Below are 8,762 nucleotides of genomic sequence, written 5' to 3' on the forward strand. Positions count from 1 at the left end.
GGGGGGTGCAAATGGAAGAACAGAGGATGAAGGTGATGGTGCCTTAGGCGGCATGTGTCCTCCAGAGTGCTGAGATTATATATTGTTCTTATATGCCTATATTTATGTCTGATCCTGCCATGTCATATTTATTATAAATATCATATTTATCAGTACCCTAACACCTGTCTGTATGTTGGCCCCAAGTTGAACTAAAGAGCTCTATTTTTGTATAAAAAAAGGAAAACTAATGGAACCATGTATGCATTTGTCTTTTTAAAATCTCATCACCACACAGCTTAAGGCTGTCATAGTTTCAGGTGTCGGGAAAATAATGGAAGATGACACTGATCCAGATGCATTGTACACATTGTCATAAATATGTTCTCCAGGAACCACTTAAGTCATGACCATAGACATGAAGATAAAGAATTGTTTCAGCAAGGCAAAATTTACTTTTGTGCGGAAGGGCACACCATCCACCACACTCTGGCAAGCAAGCACACAGAGCAGGGGGGCTGCTCCTTTATTTATCCCTAATACAGTGGGTCCCACTCCTCTGCTCAGATTGGTTGAGCTCAGGTCCATAGCCTGCTCATGATTGGCTAGTTTGAATAGGGTAAAATGTAACGTGATTTTGAAATAAGATTAACAGTTCACAGGTAATCTCAAAATATACCCACACCCTCCACTCTTTTTTGAACAGTCTGGAGTGTGTGGTAACTCCATCTTGAAATCAGTCTGAGACAAAACCTTACATTTCAAGAATCCTTTCTTATCCCAAAGCAGTAATAAGAGCCATGCCACTGGGCCAAAACAGGAACTTTTTTTTTTGATTTTTAATATATTTTTACTATGAAAATACTGTACAGAGGGGTTACAATTACGTGGGTAGGATAGTGAGCACATTTCTTACCAAGCATTGTAGCCTCCTGCTTTGTTTCCCCTTCCAGTCCCTTCCCATCCTCTCCCCCCCATCCTCCCCCACCAAAGTTAGTTTTTCGACATAACGACTTGTACATCTCATTGTTGCAATGGGTCCTCCTGTATCCCTGTTTACAATTTTTTTTAAATTGTTTTTTCCCTTCCCCTCCACATACACCAACATCATATATAGTGAAAGCAGAGGTTGTACCATGGGGGAGGGACATACAAGGCAACAAAGACATAATCTTATAAATATGTTAGAAACAATCGCATGAAAGATCTTTCTCTCTCTCTCTTTTTTTTTTTTGTCAGTCATGGGGCTTGAGCTCTAGGCCTGGGAGCTATCCCTGAGTAATTCAGCTCAAGGCTCATGCTCTACCACTTGAGCCATTGCGTCACTTCTAGTTTTCTGGTGCCTTTTTTTTTTTTTTTTTCAAAACAGGAACTTTTAAGCAATACACTTTGGTAGAAAAGACAGTTTTTCTCACAACATAAAAGCAGGTTAAACTGAAACCTCTTTGTACAACTATTTAAAGATTTAAGGAAATAGCCAGGCACTGATGGCTCATGTCTGAAATCCTAGCTATTCAGGAGGCTGAGATCTGAGCCAGTCCAGGTAGCAAAGTCTACGACACTCTTATCTCCAATTGACTTTTTGGTTAAAAAAAAAAAAAAAGCCAGAAGTAGAGCTGTGGCTCAAATGGGAGAGTACTATCTTTGAGCAAAAAAGCAAAAGAAGCTTAGGGACAGTGCACAGGGCCTGAGTTCAAGTCCCAGGACCTATACAATTTAAATTTTTTAATGTTATTATAACAGTGAAGTACTGAGGGGTTACTATTTCATAAGTCAGACCATGTGCGCATTTCTCTTTGGACAACATCATGCCTTTTTCATTCTCTTCCAGTTTTTATCTTCCACCCCCCACCCCCGCCCATAAGTTAATAGGTACAACTGCTGCATTTGTTCACCTTTACCCCTCCCCCAAGACAGAAAAACAAGACAAAAAGAAAAAAAACAGCAACAAAGAAAAAGACCTCTTTTTTAGACTTTTTTTTTCCATTTCCTGGAATTCATATCGATAAACATTATTTTATATGCTCAGAGGCACAGAAGCATTCTACCTTTGTGTTCTTCCCCTAAGACTATTCACCTTTGGTCTCGCTGGGTATGAATGCCTAGAGTCCTGTACAATTTATCATGTCCTGGTGTATTTAAATCTACCTTCTGAATGTGAGAGAAAGCATGTGCCATTGGCCTCTCTGAGCTTGACTTACCTTAACATTTGTCCTAGGTCCATTCAAAAAAAATTTGTTTTGAACATGCAATAAATCAATGAATAAGGTGAGCTTACTGTACCTGCAGCTGAACTCAATCAAGCTGAATACACAAGAAAGGTGAGTGCCGTGGGACCAGGCCTCCAGCATATGCGGAAGGGAGACCAGCCCTGGCAATTCACTCAGTGGTAGTTATGGTCCACCGAAGGATACAGACCAGCCCCTGAGTGGCCGGTCTTGTGACCCAGTCCTGTTCTACCAGCTCCCTCCTGGCGAGTGACTTCCGGGCTCCAGCAGCATGTCCAGGAATACATGGTGACGGTCCAGGGCCTGCAATGGTCACCATTTGCAAATCCCTTTCCTTCCCTTCAGAAGTCTTCCCTTCTGGCTGAGTCTGGAACCAGGGCCTTTCCGCCTGTGATAGCATGTGGGTTATTTCCCAACCTGGGGAACAGGATGGCCCAGTCTGCAGATGAGACAGGAACAGAGCCACTGCATGGTGGGAAAAAGTAAGCCAGAAGCATCTCTCTGGTTTCCTTGCATGCTAGATTTAAACCAGTGCTTTCGATTACTCAGAACCACTTCATAACCTCCAGTTCACAAGACAAAGAGAGCAAATGTTGCTGTTTGTGGCCAGGTTCAAGCATCTGCCACCTTGACCCAATATGCAGTAGGGCCTTTCCAGAAACCAGCAGAACTTACTCTCTTGGTGACCACCCCCTCCCACCTCACCTTTCATGCAACCCAGCCTGTGCTCTGCCACCTGCTGGACAGAGGTGGAATGGCATCACTGTTCTCTCAGCAGCCGTTCTGAGGGACTGGAGGGGAGCCTAGGTTAAGTTCCGAAAGAGAACACCTCTTGTTTTTCCAGCTGGCTCCAGTACCTGGGCACAGGGAGGAAGTTTGGTATTGAACAAATGAATGAAGGAATGAGTGAATTGCATGAGCCAGTGGGCAGCTAGCTGCGGCTGACTTACACGCTGCATGATTGGAGACCCCAAATTCCTGTCTGACAGGGGTCACTTTCCTATACCCCAGCATCTGCTCTGAGGGCAAATCCATGCTGCTCCATGGGCAAAACAGCAGGGCAGGAAGAGGGAGACAACGCAGAACTTTCATCCTGCCTTGGGATTGGATGTCCTGTGGTTTATCATTGCTGACATGATCCAGGACTGGCTTGGCCCGTGGCTGTTGTCTGGGTCTTCCTTGAGCCTAGTCCTTATGGGTACAAAGTGGAGATACTGTGATGAGGGTCAGGGTGCTTGTTTTGTTTTAGAAAAGCAGACAATAGCTAGGTACCGGTGGCTAGCGACTGTAATCCTAGCTACTCAGGAGGCTGAGATCTGAAGATCGCAGTTCAAAGCCAGCCTGGACAGAAACAGGAAGTGATGCTGTAACTCAAGGTAGTAGAGCACTAGCTTTGAGTGAAAGAGCTCAGGGACAGCACCCAGGCCTTGAGTTCAAGCCTCACAACCGACACAAAGAAAAAAAGAAAAGCAGATAAGAAGCTCTGTCTATATCTAAATGAATGACTTAGTTCCATGAGTCAGTTACATAAAAATGCTACGGCTGAGGACGCTTCACCACTTGGCATGGGGCGAGAGCTTCACATAAATTGTCAAGAGTCAGCCTTGGGTTGTTTGGTGCTTTTTCTTTTTTCAATTTTTTTCTTACTGCTTCTTTAAATGGGTTAGGAGGAAAAGAGGTAGAATCACCAGGTTGGAACTCTTTTTTTCATGCCAGTTTGAACTCAAGGCCTAAAAATTGTCCCTGGGATTTTTTGCTCAAGGCTAGCACTCTACCACTTGAGCTGCAGTGCCACTTCCACCTTTTTTGGTAACTAACTGGAGATAACTAATTAATGAGAGTGCTTGCTTAGCATGCTTGAAGCCCTGGGTTTGATTCCTCAGTACAACATACACAGAAAAACCAGAAGTGTTGCTGTGGCTCAAGTGGTAGAGAACTAGCCTTGAGCAAAAGAAGCTTAGGGACAGTGCCCAGGCCCTGAGTTCAAGTCTCAGGACTAGCAAAAAAAAATCTCACGGAATTTCCTACCCAGGATAGCTTCAACCCACAATCCTCAGATCTCAGCCTCCTGAGTAACTAGGATTACAGGCATGAACCACTGGCATTCAGCTAGAACTCTATCTTGATGGGCAAAATAGGATGAGAATAGACCACTTGCTCAAAGCCTCAGTTTTTTTAGACACTAAATGGGCCAGGGGGGTGGCCAGATTCCAACAGGAGCTTAAAGCACCCACACGCCCATCTCTGAGCCCCAGACCCCTCCATTACACACACACACACACACACACACACACAGGACCACCACCACCACTAATTCTAATCTACATCATGGTCTAGCTTGTAGGAGGCCATGTGCGACTTCTCATCCCCAGAATTTAGCTTCAGAAACCACTGTCAACTCTAGCTTCTAAGACAGGGGGAAAGACCTACTCAGGCCACCAAGAGTCAGATGCAAGAACTCACCCTAGGCTTCTAAGCTGGCACCTGATTAACAGCTCAAGTCACTTAATCAGATGGCCGTTGGGTCAGATTCCAAAATGTCAGGTTCTCTGTGGTTGGCTAAAGATTCATCCTTGTTTCTCCCATGAGGAATGATCAAGGACTCCTCCAGGCTCGCCCACTGCTGGGAGGCCGTCCACAGACAGCCCTCGCTACTCCCCCAAAGGCCTCCAGAGAATACCTCACTGCCTTTTGAGGTTCTTGCTTCTCCAGAGAAGGCTCTAGCACCCCTAGGCATCCAGAGAAGGGGTCAGAACAGGTCCCCTTCCATAGTTCTTGCTTCTCCAGAGAAGGCTCTAGCACCCCTAGGCGTCCAGAGAAGGGGTCAGAACAGGTCCCCTTCCATAGATGGGGGATGATGTTTCCTCTGGGACTTAGGGCTTAGCCAGCTTCCCCAGCAACGCTCAGTCAGTCAGCAAATGCTGACGTGTTACTGAGCCCGAGGGCGGCTCACCCAAGACTTTCCTGAAGTGATTTTGAGGAGAGATCTGAAGAACGAGCTATACAGGAAAAGGGAGTGGAACAGCTCATGCAAAGGCTCAGAGGTAAGCTAATGCGTGTTGGATAGAATGATCCAACACCAAAATAAGAGCTTTTCCTGGCAGCCCAAGCTAGAATCAGGAAAGGATTCTGCCACTGTCCAGGCTCAGGCCACTTTCTCCCTGCTGAGACAAGAGCATCACTTTTTTTTTGGGGGGGGGGGTCATGAGACTTGAACTCTGGGCCTGGGCACTGTCCTTGTGCTCTTCAGCTCAAGACAAGCACTCTACCACTTTTGCCACAGCACCACTTCAGTTTTCTGGTGGTTAATTAGAAATAAGAGTCTCATGGACTTTCCTGCCTGGGCTGGCTTTGAACTGCGATCCTCAGATCTCAGCCTCCTAAATAGCTAGGATCACAGGCGTGAACCACCAGCACCCAGCAGAGATCACTTTTTAGAGATCAGAGAATCTCCGCCACCAGTCACAGCCTCACGTTGAATCCCTCCAGCAATAAAGAGCTTCCTGAAGCCAAACCCATCCTTGTGGGGAAAGCCATCTCCTCAAAGCAGAAATCTCTGCCCCCCCTCCCCCACGTACCACTCCCCCTCCCCCGCGCTTCCACACAGCCCCTCCCCTACCCAGGATTTTGGCATCTAGGGTGGCAATGCAGAAAGGGTCCAGATTCTTCTCCATATAACAGCCTTCCAATTTTTCTCTCTACCTCAACCCAGATCTTTGGCCTTAAGCACCAGCAGAATTATCTTGGATGACATCAAGTGTGGGGCTGGATTTTAAAATGAGACTCTTAGGGGCTGTAGCTGTCAAGAGTGTGCATACTGTGGGAAGAAACCATGGCAGATGGCTCTGAGGGAGAGAGGAGCTGGCTATGGGAGCGGTAATGGCACTCTATGTTGGTGACAGGCTGTGCACCTCAGGAACGGGCCCTTCTTGAATGTCTGTTTGACCAGTAATCTTGTATTTCCTCAATATAAAGTATTTCCTTTTTTTTTTTTTTTCCTGTCCTGGGACTTGAACTCTGAGTCTAGGCGTTGTCCCTAAACTCCTTTTGCTCAAGGCTACCACTCTACCACTTGAGCCACAGCACTACTTCTGGCTTTTTTTTGTGGTTAATTGGAAATAAGAGACTCGTGGACTTTTCCTGCCTGTGCTGGCTTTGAACCGCGATCCTCAGATCTCAGCTAGGATTACAGGCCAGAGCCACAGGCACCTGGCTTAAAGTATTTCTTGTAAGACTTCACAAAATGCAGATAAGCCAAGGGAAGAAAATAAACACCTGTAATTCAAACTGCCTCCCATCAGTGTTTTCGGAAACATCCTTGAGACTTTCTCTGCATGGGTCGGTCAGTGTTTGCCGGAGCAGGCTTGGACAGCGTGTGTGTGTGTGTGTGTGTGTGTGTGTGTGTGTGTGTGTGTGTGTGAGATCAGCTCCTGTTCCTTCCTTGTCCCTTTCTTCTTTCTTTTCTTAGCCTTGGGATTGAACACAGTGCTTCACACAAGCTAGGCAGGCGCTCTACTAGCTGAGCTACACCCCTCCCCAACCTTACCATAGATCATAAACTATGTTTCACCATCATTGTTTTGAAACCTGCCTGTGTCTTGCTTTGGGTGAATATAATGTTATTTACTTAAACAAATTCTATTGTTGGATTGCATCCTCTCCCAGATGATAGGGAGGGAGGGAGATACAGATAGATAATGAATAGGTAGACTCATGGTAGATAACAGATAGGTAGGTAGGTAGGCTGGTAGACAGGCAGGCAGGCAGGCAGGCAGACAGACAGACAGACAGACAGGCAGGCAGGCAGACAGACAGACAGACAGACAGACAGACAGACAGACAGACAGATAGATAGATAGATAGATTATAGGTGGGTAGATAGATAATAGATAGAAAATGATTGCTACATGATTGGTAGATGATAGGTAGGTAGTTCATAGATAGATGATAGGTAGGTAGACAGATACATCGATAATAGGTAGATAGACAGATGATAGATAATGGGTAGATATATGACAAACAATGGATGGAAGGATAGACAGATGGGACTATTAAAAATTACTCTGGCAGAGGCGGGGCAGGGGTTATAGCTCCAATGGTAGAGCACTGGCCTAACAAGCATGAGGCCCTGAATTCAAATCCCAGTATCTCCACACACACAAAAGCAATGGATCGGATGTCTCCAAGTGGCGGCTCATGTCCTCACTTCCTTCATAAACTTAGGCCTCATAATAATTGTATGTCTACATCTTCCATCTTGTTCCTTCCTAGTGTCTCCCAGAAACCCAAGAATGGCTTCACTGTTCCACTGGTCCAGCTGGTGGCAGCTGGTCCTCCTGGGCCAGCCACCCTGGTCCAGAGCTGGCTCCTCTCCCTGTATCTCCCTCCTTAGCATTTTGTTACATGTAGTCTCCCTTTACCACCATGTCCCTAAACTCATCAAAGACCCTCTATCCCTCAGTGTCCATTCAGGAGCCCAGAAGTCTTCCCAGGCAAGGGACTTTAACACCTAAGAGTGGTTATGGGGATCCAGTGGGAACAAGGGGACAGCCAGAGATTCCCCATAGCAGGAAGCTGTGCTCTCCTTCCAGCTACAGGGACAGATGGCTGTTTCTTGAGCCCAGAACTGGGCACCTGACAGGACCAGGAAGCTATTGGGGTACCTAGCAGAGGGGCCTCCAGCAGGAGGGAGAACCCCAAAGGAAGCCAAGCCTTGCTGGCTACACCCAAAGTGTAGAAAGGAGGTGAGAAATGCCTGCCTTCTCCAGCTCCCTAACTGCCTCCAGGGTCCCAAGGCCCAACCTCTCAGGAAGCAACTGACAAAGGAGTCTGGGAGTTGTAGTTTCCTACATTATAGGAACTGGCTGGCATAGGCCTACCCCAACTCCCCACCACCACCACTATCAGGAGTTTAGCTTTGGCCATTTGGTCAAATAAATTTTAGCAATGGCTCATTCCTGATAACACACTATTACAACACAGAAAGGAAAAATTTACACATGGATTCCCAGATATCATAGTCATCCAATAAACAACAACAACAACAAAAACAGCTGGGAATGGACCTTGATACAACCCACTTAGCAAGCAGGAACAGCGTTAGCCTGCTGCTGTACGGTAGAACCCTCTAAATTCATCCCAGGGCAGAGGGGGAAAAAACAAACAAACAAAGTCAAGCACTGGTGGCTCACGCCTATTATCCTAGCAACTCAGGAGGCTGAGATCTGAGAATCAGTTCAAAGCCAGCCTGGACAGAAAAGTCTGTGAGACTCTTATCTCCAATTAACCAACAAAAAGCCAGAGGTAGGGACTGGGAATGTGGCTTAGTGGTAGAGTGTTTGCCTAGCATACATGAAGCTCTGGGTTCAATTCCTCAGTCCCACATAAGCAGAAAAAGCTGGAAGTGGTGCTGTGGCTCAAGTGGTAGTGTGCTAACCTTGAGCAAAAGAAGCTCAGGGACAGTTCCCAGGCCCTGAGGACTGGCAATAATAATAATAATAAATAAAAATGAAAATATTAAAAAAAAAAAGCCAGAGGTAGAGGTATGGTTCAAGT

Source organism: Dipodomys ordii, unplaced genomic scaffold, assembly GCF_000151885.1.
Source record: "Dipodomys ordii isolate 6190 unplaced genomic scaffold, Dord_2.0 Scaffold6, whole genome shotgun sequence".
Taxonomy (NCBI): domain Eukaryota; kingdom Metazoa; phylum Chordata; class Mammalia; order Rodentia; family Heteromyidae; genus Dipodomys; species Dipodomys ordii.